The 14657-nt window shown below is 44.8% G+C and overlaps 1 protein-coding gene across 4 annotated transcripts in view; it reads right to left on the bottom strand.

Annotated features, from left to right (window-relative positions):
• The window catches only part of rtf2 (replication termination factor 2), an 81384-nt gene that overhangs the window by 39290 nt on the left and 27437 nt on the right, over positions 1-14657 (bottom strand). The gene's annotated exons all lie outside the window — the stretch shown is intronic.

Raw genomic sequence — 14657 nt, 5'->3', positions numbered from 1 at the left:
ATTTGTGGTTAATAATCACATTATTCCCTTTGATTGTTAGGGTGTACAGAGTCAGTCTGCAGATGTGCCGGTGTCAGGAGGTGATTTTTAGGACTTTCTGTAATTTGTTATGAAATAATTCTGAATTTATGTGGAAATGATTGTTGTACAGAAGCTTCAGAGATCTTTCGCTGAGATAAATGATAAGTGAAGTTTTAAGCAGAAATGAGGTGATAATTGCTTAACACCGTTGTCTCCGACTGACTTCCATGCCAGAGAGAAGGGCTGTCAATCAAACCTCACTCTCCAGAGACGGCCAATCACAGCAGAGCCAGTGCCGACCTGGTTCCCTCCCCCGTAGTATCATAATGTAGTGAGCAGGTAGAAATCAACTTCGCACAAGCAGAAATCAAGTTTGAGCGGGTGGGGGGAGTGCTGGTCCTCGTGCATAGCACCTCTGCGTGCGCAGAAATCATTTGCACTTGCGCAGTTAATATCTACGCATGAACACATTTTTTTTTTTACGCGAGTGGGGTTTTGTCACTGATATGACGCCATATCAGACAGTCTACACCAGGTTGAAGCTGTCTGCAAGCAACATTTGAGCTTGACTCTCTTTTTAGCAACAACAAAATCCTGGATTTAAATAGCTAATCCAACAGTCTGATCAAACAGGAGAAGATGAGAAGTTGGGAAAAGTGTAATGTCATCACAGTTGACATGAGGCTGATCTTTGAAGCAGTGCTGCATGCAAAATAATAGACACTGTTTTAAATAATAGACACTTTTTAAACACTGTTCGTCCTAGCTTTTATTCTTGATACACACAAATGCATTGGGAACACTGCACATTCTATTCCAAATCAAAACATGAAGAACAATTTATCACATTTGTTCTTACTTTATATTAAGTGAAGAAAAAGGACTACCAGGCTGTTCAAAAAAACAGCAGTGTCTGCATTTTTCTTTATAAATACAAACATTTAGTGTATAAACTGTAAAATGCTTGAAGATTTGTATTTCCTGTGAATCAGGAAATTAAAAATTTGGTGATTTAGTGATATTTACTTGAAAGAAAACAAGTTTTTTTCACTCACAAATTCCAATTTTACAAGAATTCTAGTAAATTAATAAATCCCAAGTAAATTTTACTTGCATATATTAGTTTATCTAAAAGAATAACTCAAATAAAATTTACTAGCAATTACCAACTGAATATTTAATTGAATTTTACTCAGTCTTTAGTCATAAAAAGTAAAACCTTTCAGCTGTTCCTCTTGTTTTCACAGCAGATCCAATTTGCATCTGCATGTTGATTTGGCACAAATTCTACACTGGATGGCCTTCCTGATGGACCTCCACATTACATGGAGAAATGCGGCAGGGATGGGTTTTGAACTGGGAACCTTTTGCACTGAAACCAAGTGCACTAACCACTTGGCCACACCTCTGCCTACTATGGATTATTAAAAGTACTTAAATTTGTCAGACAATGACGAAAGAAATTCTGTTTCGAAAAAAGATGCATCAAGATGCATCGATGGTTGTTTTATAATGAACACATTCATGAACTAATGATCCAAGATCTGCTGTGGCGACTCCAAGTGAAAACAAGGGCAGCCAAAAGGACTTAAAAGTCAGTGCAGGGGTGGTTCATTCTCGCCAGCTTTCGCCACAGCCATCGTCTCTTCAGCATTCTGCTAGTAACAAAAACAAATCCCATTATGGATCCACCAAGACAAAAAAGTATTTTAAATTACCGTGTTAATAACAACGTATCATCCATTATGACCTGTGGATGTCAGTATGCTCAGTGATAAAATTCTAAAAGTTTTTTTTCTTGTCATTACACGATTCTTGCAGCCAGATGAGATTAGAGAGGTGGGATTATGACATCATCCTTTCACAAAATTTGCATATTGGTTGTACACATGAAAATGCAAAGGCAGCGTTTTGACACTTATCCACTGTGGGGCCCATTTTCAAAAAATAGCATTTTGGGTTTTGAAAATGGCGGTTCCATGTGGTGTATTGTATCGACATTTTGTTAATGTCGATACAATACAAAACATTTGCGGCTATGCCTACATTCATCTCCCTGTGGATGGACCCCAGTGACTCAATGAGGCCTGGATCGTATGTGTCACAACAGACAAACATTGTCAAAAGCAATCGGTATGTTACTAAGCAAACTGCCAAAGGTAAAAAGGCGGCATGATGCATTTTAACAAAGTGAACAAAACTAGTGTAAAAAAAAAAAAAAAAAAAAAAAAAAAAAAAAAAAAAAAAAAAAAAATTTAACCAAATGATATGGAAATGCAAACTGCAATTTAAATTTTCAGCTATATCATCCAGTTCTAATATCATGAATCCCTCATGTCAAAATGTTATCAATATATGTGCACTGCTTTTTGGTATCTGGCAAAGAAACTGATTAATAACTTACATCAACAAAATCAAAGCTGGCAAAACATAATAGTCTTTGATATACTGTTTTATATTTTTACAAAATTATGCAGGTTTTCCAACCACCCCCCCAACACACGTTTCAAGAAAATATATTAAACTTACATTTGTCTTCACCAGGCTGAAAAGTACACAGGAAATCTTGCCGAGTAAAATTTTACTCTGCTGGGATAGCATTTGATCCCAGTCCAAATAGAGTGAATTTTACTCTATCACAGAGCTAAATCAATTCAAAACAGTGTAAAATCAACTCTTATTGGAGTAAAACCACTTGCACCGAACAGATGGTGTCGCAGACCGAACGGTCCTCTGTCAGCCCTGCCTTCACTGCGCTTACGACATCAGCCATGGTTCACTGATAATCATCTCGTTTCTGCTTCTGCACTCCAGTCATCATCTATCTCAGTGACAGATATCTGAAGCTTTTGTACAACAGTCCTGTCTGCATAAATCCAGCATTATTCCATAATAACACATGGAGAAAGCGATCAGAGCAACGCGGCTGCAAAAGCTGTTGGATGATGCGTTCACTGCGCGTCGGACATTTCAATGCGTCACCATTTAAAGCCTTGTTTCTGCTTAAAACTGACTTTAGAATGATTCAAGAGGTTTTACCTTGTCATCTGATGGTTAATAATCCCATTAATCCATTTGATCGCTTTGGGTGGAGAGACTCAGTCTCACACGGTGGCTGTCCTCCAGCATGACACAAGCACAGTGGAGGCAGGGTGGACCAATGTTTAGGGGGCAGACCGTTCAGTCTGTGGCTAATGTCAAGCTGATTCACTCCATGATAGAGTGTAATTTACTCTATTTAGACTGGAATCATTTAATGTTATCCCAGCAGAGTAAATTTTACTCCCCAAAATTTCCTGTGTAGTTCCCAAGTTGTAATCATTTATCATTAAAAAGAAAAACAACTAAACAAAATTAAAAGATTGTGTCGAAGAAGCATGTGTGGCCATTTTCACACTGAGTGAGGTGAGTTATGCACACAGAAAGCCACTACATCAAAAGTAGCATCTTCACTGCAGACAGTCATACCCAGATAAGGCAGTTCTCAGTTGGAGTATTTCTGCTTTAACATTTTCCTAACCAGTAATTTCATTCATACATAAATAAAACCACAACCAATGTGAAGTTTGCTACCTCTCTCCCTTACGCTATTTCCTCTTTCACTGTCTTTCAAAAATACACTCAACAAAAATATAAACGCAACACTTTTGGTTTTGCTCCCATTTTGTATGAGATGAACTCAAAGATCTAAAACTTTTTCCACATACACAATATTACCATTTCCCTCAAATATTGTTCACAAACCAGTCTAAATCTGTGATAGTGAGCACTTCTCCTTTGCTGAGATAATCCATCCCACCTCACAGGTGTGCCATATCAAGATGCTGATTAGACACCATGATTAGTGCACAGGTGTGCCTTAGACTGTTCACAATAAAAGGCCACTCTGAAAGGTGCAGTTTTATCACACAGCACAATGCCACAGATGTCGCAAGATTTGAGGGAACGTGCAATTGGCATGCTGACAGCAGGAATGTCAACCAGAGCTGTTGCTCGTGTATTGAATGTTCATTTCTCTACCATAAGCCGTCTCCAAAGGCGTTTCAGAGAATTTGGCTGTACATCCAACCAGCCTCACAACCGCAGACCACGTGTAACCACACCAGCCCAGGACCTCCACATCCAGCATGTTCACCTCCAAGATCGTCTGAGACCAGCCACTCGGACAGCTGCTGGAACAATCGGTTTGCATAACCAAAGAATTTCTGCACAAACTGTCAGAAACCATCTCAGGGAAGCTCATCTGCATGCTCGTCGTCCTCATCGGGGTCTCAACCTGACCAGTTCGTCGTCGTAATCGACTTGAGTGGGCAAATGCTCACATTCGCTGGCATTTGGCACGTTGGAGAGGTGTTTTCTTCACGGATGATGCGAAGGAGATATGTTGCACTGCATGAGGCAAATGGTGGTCACACCAGATACTGACTGGTATCCCCCACCAATAAAACAAAACTGCACCTTTCAGAGTGGCCTTTTATTGTGGGCAGTCTAAGGCACACCTGTGCACTAATCATGGTGTCTAATCAGCATCTTGATATGGCACACCTGTGAGGTGGGATGGATTATCTCAGCAAAGGAGAAGTGCTCACTATCACAGATTTCGACTGGTTTGTGAACAATATTTGAGGGAAATGGTGATACTGTGTATGTGGAAAAAGTTTTAGATCTTTGAGTTCATCTCATTCAAAATGGGAGCAAAACCAAAACTGTTGCGTTTATATTTTTGTTGAGTATAAATGCAGAGAAATACACACACACACGCACGCACAAATACAACATAAAATGGTCCTATGCTGGTAAGTTTTGTATATTCTTAAAAAGCATTATTATTAGTACTACAACTACACTGTATCATTCATGTCAAAAACACTATAAACCCAGTGTGTAAAGTACAGTACGATTACCAACAACAGTCCCCATCCCAGCCTCATAGGTCAGATAATGAACTCCTACTTTGACTTGTAAAGCAATCATTTGTTTCCCAGGTTTGATGGAAATCTATTAAAATGTTTGTTATGCATCAGTGGACGGGTGAGGCAAAGCTCATAAAGCACACAATAAACTAAGACACGCTTTGCAATATGCACCTGCAAAAATCAAGGATAATCTATGTGTAGGCATGCAGTATATTATTCTGAAGTCAATTACAACATATCTACATACTAAAATGTCTATTAACCATAATATATATTCACATCTTTTCTCACATTTATCTTCAATACAGCAAAACTGTACTTAAGTTTCCATACGGAATAAATACTACATGAATTTAAACTGTGGTTCAGCCATAAGGAAGTAAAAATGACACCAACAGCCTGCTTGTTTTTCCTTTAGGATTTGGTTAATAGCAAACCACCGTGTCAGTATATTACTGGTCATCATCACTACAGTAACATCATTACAGTCATAAGAGATCCATAGACCAGACCAGTTACAGCCTGGTGGGTTATCATACACACACACACAGACACACACACACACACACACACACACACACATTTTATATTATATATATGTGATTAGATTAGAGATGCTTAGAGATGCTAAGATCGTAACAGTCTTCAAAAACAAGGGTGACAGGAGCACCTGCGACAACTATCGTGGCATCTCCCTCCTCAGCAGTGTTGGTAAGGCTTTTGCCCGCGTGGTTCTGTCCAGACTGCAAGTGTTAGCCGATCGTGTATATCCGGAGACTCAGTGTGGTTTCAGGGCTGGGCGTTCAACCATCAATATGGTTTTCTCAGTGAGGCAATTGCAGGAAAAGTGCAGGGAGCCGAATCAACCCCTCTTCTTGGCTTTTATTGATCTCACTAAAGCCTTTGATCTGGTCAGTTGCAGTGGTCTGTTTAGGCTTCTTGAGAGGATTGAGTGTCCACCAAAACTTCTGAGTATAATCAGGTGATTTCGTGACAACACGAGAAGTACCTTTGAGGGAATCATGTCAGTGCCATTCCCAGTTCTCAGCGGAGTCAAACAGGGCTGTGTGCTCGCTCCAATGCGCTTTGGTATCTTCTTTTCTCTACTTTTGAGCTATGCCTTCCGGTCCTCTACTAAGGGTGTCTACATCCATTCTCGTCACGACGGCAAGCTATTTAACCTGGCTTGTCTATGTGCAAAAACCAAGACAATCCATGTCCTACTCAAGGAGCTTCTCTTCACTGATGACGCAGTTCTGGCTAGCCACTCAGAACAAGGCCTTCAGCGTCTCCTGGACTGCTATTCAAGTGCATGCCAAGAGTTCTCACTAACCATCAGTATAAAGAAAACTGTGGTTATGGCCCAGAATGCTCCATGTCCCCCTTTCATAACAGTCAATTGCTCCAGGCTTGTTGTAGTCGAAAGGTTTACCTACCTTGGATCGACAGTCACCCAAAACCTGTCCCTTGACGTAGAAATCAAGACCAGAATTGGCAGAGCGGCTGATGCAATCACATGTGATTCAAATCCATATGGTTTTTGCAAAAAATAAAAAGGTCCGATACTTTTCTAACAGACCTCGTATATATACACACACACACACATACATATTATATATATATATATATATATATATATATATATATATATATACACACACACACAACAAAAATATAAATGTAACACTTTTGGTTTTGCTCCCATTTTGTATGAGATGAACTCAAAGATCTAAAACTTTTTCCACATACACAATATCACCATTTCCCTCAAATATTGTTCACAAACCAGTCTAAATCTGTGATAGTGAGCACTGCTCCTTTGCTGAGATAATCCATCCCACCTCACAGGTGTGCCATACCAAGATGCTGATTAGACACCATGATTAGTGCACAGGTGTGCCTTAGACTGTCCACAATAAAAGGCCACTCTGAAAGGTGCAGTTTTGTTTTATTGGGGGGGGATACCAGTCAGTATCTGGTGTGACCCCCATTTGCCTCATGCAGTGCAACACATCTCCTTCGCATAGAGTTGATCAGGTTGTCAATTGTGGCCTGTGGAATGTTGATCCACTCCTCTTCAATGGCTGTGCGAAGTTGCTGGATATTGGCAGGAACTGGTACACGCTGTCGTATACGCCGGTCCAGAGCATCCCAAACATGCTCAATGGGTGACATGTCCGGTGAGTATGCCGGCCATGCAAGAACTGGGACATTTTCAGCTTCCAAGAATTGTGTACAGATCCTTGCAACATGGGGCCGTGCATTATCCTGCTGCAACATGAGGTGATGTTCTTGGATGTATGACAACAATGGGCCTCAGGATCTCGTCACGGTATCTCTGTGCATTCAAAATGCCATCAATAAAATGCACCTGTGTTCTTCGTCCATAACAGACGCCTGGCCATACCATAACCCCACTGCTACCATGGGCCACTCGATCCACAACATTGACATCAGAAAACCGCTCACCCACACGACGCCACACACACTGGCTGCCATCTGCCCTGGACAGTGTGAACCGGGATTCATCCGTGAAGAGAACACCTCTCCAACGTGCCAAACGCCAGCGAATGTGAGCATTTGCCCACTCAAGTCGGTTACGACGACGAACTGGAGTCAGGTCGAGACCCCGATGAGGACGACGAGCATGTAGATGAGCTTCCCTGAGACGGTTTCTGACAGTTTGTGCAGAAATTCTTTGGTTATGCAAACCGATTGTTTCAGCAGCTGTCCGAGTGGCTGGTCTCAGACGATCTTGGAGGTGAACATGCTGGATGTGGAGGTCCTGGGCTGGTGTGGTTACACGTGGTCTGCGGTTGTGAGGCTGGTTGGATGTACTGCCAAATTCTCTGAAACGCCTTTGGAGACGGCTTATGGTAGAGAAATGAACATTCAATACACGAGCAACAGTTCTGGTTGACATTCCTGCTGTCAGCATGCCAATTGCACGCTCCCTCAAATCTTGCGACATCTGTGGCATTGTGCTGTGTGATAAAACTGCACCTTTCAGAGTGGCCTTGTGCACTAATCATGGTGTCTAATCAGCATCTTGATATGGCACACCTGTGAGGTGGGATGGATTATCTCAGCAAAGGAGAAGTGCTCACTATCACAGATTTAGGCTGGTTTGTGAACAATATTTGAGGGAAATGGTGATACTGTGTATGTGGAAAAAGTTTTAGATCTTTGAGTTCATCTCATACAAAATGGGAGCAAAACCAAAAGTGTTGCGTTTATATTTTTGTTGAGTATATATATATATATATATATATATATATATATATATATATATATATATCTCAAATCAATTCAATTTTATTTATATAGCGCCAAATCACAACAAACAGTTGCCCCAAGGCGCTTTATATTGTAAGGCAAAAGCCATACAATAACTACAGAAAAACCCCAACGGTCAAAACGACCCCCTATGAGCAAGCACTTGGCGACAGTGGGAAGGAAAAACTCCCTTTTAACAGAAAGAAACCTCTAGCAGAACCAGGCTCAGGGAGGGGCAATCTTCTGCTGGGACTGGCTGGGGCTGGGGGAAGAGAGTCAGGAAAAAGACATGCTGTGGAAGAGAGCAGAGATCAACCACTAATGATTAAATGCAGAGTGGTGCATACAGAGCAAAAAGAGGTGAATAAAAAGAAACACTCAGTGCATCATGGGAACCCCCCAGCAGTCTAAGCCTATAGCAGCAAAACTAAGGGATGGTTCAGGGTCACCTGATCCAACCCTAACTATAAGCTTTAGCAAAAAGGAAAGTATTAAGCTTAATCTTAAAAGTAGAGAGGATGTCTGTCTCCCTGATCCGAATTGGGAGCTGGTTCCACAGGAGAGGAGCCTGATAGCTGAAGGCTCTGCCTCCCATTCTACTCTTACAAACCCTAGGAACTACAAGTAAGCCTGCAGTCTGAGAGCGAAGCGCTCTATTGGGGTGATATGGTACTATGAGGTCCCTAAGATAAGATGGGACCTGATTATTACCACCTTATAAGTAAGAAGAAGAATTTTAAATTTTATTCTGGAATTAACAGGGAGCCAATGAAGAGAAGCCATTGGGTGAAATATGCTCTCTCCTTCTAGTCCCTGTCAGTACTCTAGCTGCAGCATTTTGAATTAACTGAAGGCTTTGCAGGGAAGTTTTAGGACAACCTGATAATAATGAATTACAATAGTCCAGCCTAGAAGAAATAAATGCATGAATTAGCTTTTCAGCATCACTCTGAGACAAGACCTTTCTAATTTTAGAGATATTGCGCAAATGCAAAAAAGCAGTCCTACATATTTGCTTAATATGTGCATTGAAGGACATATCCTGATCAAAAATGACTCCAAGATTTCTCACAGATTATATTATGAGTATTATACTCTATATATATATATATATATTATATACACACACACACACACACACACACACACACACACACACACACACACACACACACACACACACACACACACACACACACACACACACACACACACACACACACAGCCCTCCTGTTGGTCTTAGGCTCTGCCGTGGTTTCTCCTCAGCCTTTACAAAGGTGATGGAATACCCTGCTGGTTGCTGTTGCCTGCTACTAGAGATCCCTGTGCTGATGACCTCTGCAATAACCTTCAGCACCTGGTCATGTAGCGCTGGTAGTGCCCATCTCCCAGTGCTCTTGGGCAACAGCTCAAGATGTGCTCCAGCTATCCTCCTCCCTGGCAGAGTGGGCACAGTGGAGTGTCTGTCAGGCTCCAGCGGAAGAGGTTGGATGGACTGGGGAGAACATCATAGACCGACTGAACCAAAAACTTTATCCGACGTGGTTCAGACTTCCACAGCTCTGTCCAAGATATCTTCCGGTCTGCTGCCTGCTCCCATCAGGTCCATGCCCCCTGCTGCTGCATGACTACTGTCCTACTGTAGTATTGTCACATTTTGGCAAACAACCTCCTTCCCTCAGTAACAGCATTCAATCAATTCAATCAATTTTATTTATATAGTGCCAAATCACAACAAACAGTTGCCCCAAGGCACTTTATATTGTAAGGCAAGGCCATACAATAATTATAATACAATAATTACGGAAAAACCCCAACGGTCAAAACGACCCCCTGTGAGCAAGCACTTGGCGACAGTGGGAAGAAAAACTCCCTTTTAACAGGAAGAAACCTCCAGCAGAACCAGGCTCAGGAAGGGGCAGTCTTCTGCTGGGACTGGTTGGGGCTGAGGGAGAGAACCAGGAAAAAGACATGCTGTGGAGGGGAGCAGAGATCAATCACTAATGATTAAATGCAGAGTGGTGCATACAGAGCAAAAAGAGAAAGAAACACTGCAATCACTGCAAATAATGCATCATGGGAACCCCCCAGCAGTCTAAGTCTATAGCAGCATAACTAAGGGATGATTCAGGGTCACCTGATCCAGCCCTAACTATAAGCTTTAGCAAAAAGGAAAGTTTTAAGCCTAATTTTAAAAGTAGAGAGGGTGTCTGTCTCCCTGATCTGAATTGGGAGCTGGTTCCACAGGAGAGGAGCCTGAAAGCTGAAGATATTGAAGATAGGTCGTGACTGAGTCTTCCAGCATGGCAATGACCCGAAACACACAGCCAGGGTCAAATAAGGAGAGACTCCATAAGAAGCATTTCAAGGTCCTGGAGTGGCCTAGCCAGTCTCCAGACCTGAACTCAACAGAAAATCTTTGGAGGAGGCTGAAACTCGAAACCTGAAAGATCTGAAGAAGTTCTGTATGGAGGAGTGGACCAAAATCCCTGTTGCAGTGTGTGAAAACGTGGTCAAGAATGACAGAAAACGTCTGAACTCTGTAACTGCAAACAAAGGTTTCTGTACCAAATATTAAGGTCTGTTTTTCCTACTGGATCAAATACTTAAATTATAATAAAATAATAAAAAATTATTTAAAATTTATTAAAAAATCATAATGTGATGTTCTGAATTTTTTTTTTGTTATTATTCTGTCTCTCACAGTTGAAGTGAACCTACAATAAAATTACAGACCTCTCCATTCTTTGTTGGTGGCAAAACTTGAAAAATTGACAGTGGATCAAATACTTATTTGCCTCACTGTTTGTGTGTGTGTATATATATCCGTCCATTTTCTTCCGCTTTATCCGGAGTCGGGTCGTGGGGGCAGCAGCTCAAGCAAAGCCGCCCAGACCTCCTGATCCACACACAACTCCCCCAGCTCCTACGGGGGGAACCCCAAGGCGTTCCCAAGCCAGCCGAGAGACGTAATCCCTCCAGCGTGTCCTGGGTCTTCCCCGGGGCCTCCTCCCGATGGGACGTGCCCGGAACACCTCTACAGCAAGGCGTCCGGGGGCATCCGGAAAAGATGCCCGAGCCACCTCAACTGGCTCCTTTCGACGTGGAGAAGCAGCGGCTCGACTGAGTGACAGAGCTCCTCACCCTATCTCTAAGAGAGCGCCCAGCCACCCTGCGGAGGAAACTCATCTCGGCCACTTGTACTCGTGATCTCGTTCTTTCGGTCATGAGCCAAATCTCATGACCATAGGTGAGGATCGGAACGTAGATCAATCGGTAAATCAAGAGCTTTGCCCCCCTACTCAGCTCTCTTTTCACCACGACGGTCCAATACAGCGACCGCATCACTGCAGATGCTGCACCAATCCGTCTGTCTATCTCACACTCCATCCGTCCCTTACTCGTGAACAAGACCCCGAGATACTTAAACTCTTCCACTTGAGGCAAAGACACTCACCGACCTGAAGAGGGCAAAACACCTTTTTCCGGTCGAGAACCATGGCCTCGGATTTGGAGGTGCTGATTTTCATCCCGGATGCTTCACACTCGGCTGCAAACCGCCGCAGTGCACGCTGAAGGTCCTGATTTGATGAAGCCAACAGAACCACATCGTCCGCAAACAGCAGAGACGAGATTCTGTGGTTCCCAAACCAGACCCCCTCTACAGCCTGGCTGCGCCTAGAAATTCTGTCCATAAAGATAATGAACAGAACCGGTGACAAAGGGCAGCCCTGGCGGAGGCCAACGTGCACTGGAAACAGGTTTGACTTACTACAGGCAATGCGAACTAAGCTCCTGCGGTTGTACAGGGACTGGATAGCCCTTAGCAAAGGACCCCGGACCCCGTACTCCCGGAGCACCCCCCACAGGGTGCCCCGAGGAACATGGTCGAACGCCTTCTCCAGATCCACAAAGCACATGTGCACTGGTTGGCGAACTCCCATGAACCCTCAAGCACCCGATGGAGCGTGTTGAGCTGGTCCAGTGTGCCGTGACCAGGATGAAAACCACACTGCTCCTCCTGAATCCGAGGTTCGACTATCGGTCAAATTCTCCTCTCCAGTACTCTGGAATAGACCTTACCAGGGAGGCTGAGGAGTGTGATCCCCTGTAGTTGGAACACACCCTCCGGTCACCCTTCTTAAACAGAGGGACCACCACCCCGGTCTGCCAATCCAGAGGCACTGTCCCCGACCGCCACGTGATGTTGCAGAGGCGTGTCAGCCAAGACAGTCCCACAACGTTAAGAGACTTAAGGTACTCAGGACGGATTTCATCAACCCCAAGAGCCTTGCCACCGAGGAGCTTTCTAACCACCTCAGTTATGGCCAGTCTAAGTCTGAGTCCGCAGTCTCTGCTTCCTCTTCGGAAGACTTGACAATGGGATTGAGGAGATCCTCGAAGCATTCCTTCCACCACCCGACAACATCCCCAGTCAGGGTCAACAGCTCCCCACCCGCACCGTAGACAGTGCTGGTGGAGAGCTGCTTCCGCCTCTTGGGGTATCAGACGGCTTGCCAGAATTTCTTCGAGGCCGACCGATAGTCGTCCTCCATGGTCTCCCCAAACTCCTCCCAGACCTGAGTTTTTGCGTCTGCGACCACACGGGCTGCAGCACGCTTGGCCTGCCGGTACCTGTCAGCTGCCTCCGGGGTCCCACCTGCCAACAAAGACAAGTAGGACTCCTTCAGCTTGACAGCATCCCTTACTTCCGTCCACCACCGGGTTTGGGGATTGCCGCCACGACAGGCACCAGAGACCTTGTGACCACAGCTACAAGCGGCTGCATCGACAATGCAGGTGGAGAACATGGTCCACTAGGACTCCATGTCTCCAACCTCCCCCGGGATCTGGGAGAAGCTCTCCCGGAGGTGGGAGTTGAAGACCTCGCTGACAGAGGGTTCCGCCAGTCATTCCCAGCAAACCCTCATGATACGTTTGGGCCTACCAGGTCTGACCGGCTTCCTCCCCTCCCAGGGGATCCAACTCACCACCAGGTGGTGATCGGTCAACAGCTCAGCCCCTCTCTTCACTCAAGTGTCCGAGACACGTGGCCGAAGGTCAGATGATACGACTACAAAGTCGATCATCAACCTCCGGCTCAGGGTGTCCTGGTGCCACGTGCACTTATGGACACCCTTGTGCTAGGGTGTCCTGGTGCCACGTGCACTTATGGACACCCTTGTGCTTGAACATGGTGTTCGTGATGGACAAACTGTGACTAGCACAGAAGTGCAACAACTGAACACCACTCGGGTTCAGATCGGGGAGGCCGTGCTTCCCAATCACCCCCCTCCAGGTCTCACTGTCGCCGCCCACATTGGCATTGAAATCCCCCAGGAGAACAATGGAGTCCCCAGTCAGAGCGCTATCTAGTACCCCTCGCAGGGACTCCAAGAAGGTCGGGTACTCTGCACTGCCGCTCGGCCCATAGGCCGAGACAACAGTGAGAGACCTGTCCCCGACCTGAAGGCGTAGGGACGTGACCCTCTCGTTCACCAGAGTAAACTCTAACACATGGCGACTGAGCTGGGGAGCAATAAGCAATGTGACCCCAGCTCTCCGCCTCTCCCTGTGGGCAACGCCAGAAAAGTGGAGCGTCCAGCCCCTCCCCAGGAGTTGGGTACCAGAGCCCAAGCTGTGCGTGGAGGTGAGCCCGACTATCTTGAGTCGGTATCTCTCAACCTCCCGCACAAGCTCAGGCTCCTTCCCCCCCAGCAAGGTGACATTCCATGTCCCAACAGCCAGGGGCTGTGAGTGCAGACCAGGCCGCCGGGCCACCCGCCCTCGACCGCCACCCAATCTTCTCTGCACTCGACCCCCATGGCCCCCTCTGCAGGTGGTGAACCCACAGGAGGGTTAATGGACAGATTTAGACTTATGAGTAAATTACAAGAAATGTCTGCCAGCAATCACATAACTTACTTACAACTTATGTCCAGCATGTGCGGGACGTATGAGTCACACCATGGCATGCATGTAAAATTTTCAGCATGCCCCAAACTTTTTGACGAGCTCAACTTATCAGGAATGTACATCAGTGAGCTTCAGCGTATTTCAATGGGGTTAAAAAACAAAACAAAACTTACCCTTAACTTATTGAACTTATGCCAGCGTTTTTTTAATACGGTTGGCATACGCTGGATAAATCATCAAGGTGTGACAGGGCCTTAAAGTAACAAAAAAAAAAAAGTTCTTTTTTGCGTCCATTTCGCAGACCCCTTTGCGTACCTCAGCATATTGCCACATAGGGCTACATAAGCTCAGTGTAGTCAGTATGCGCATTCCACAAAATATACGTTGGCCCAGTGTGAAAAGGGCTTACATTTGTCTGTCTTCATATGACCCTGCAATAGACTGTCATCGTGTCCAGTGTGTACCCTGCCTTTCACCTTATGACTGCGAATATAAGCTCCAGCTTCCCGTGACCCTTGATAGGAGTAA

The sequence above is a fragment of the Thalassophryne amazonica genome, chromosome 3, assembly GCF_902500255.1.
Source record: "Thalassophryne amazonica chromosome 3, fThaAma1.1, whole genome shotgun sequence".
Classification (NCBI taxonomy): domain Eukaryota; kingdom Metazoa; phylum Chordata; class Actinopteri; order Batrachoidiformes; family Batrachoididae; genus Thalassophryne; species Thalassophryne amazonica.
The sequence above is the reverse complement of the archived record's forward strand: the minus strand, read 5'-3'. Positions and strand labels throughout refer to the sequence as shown.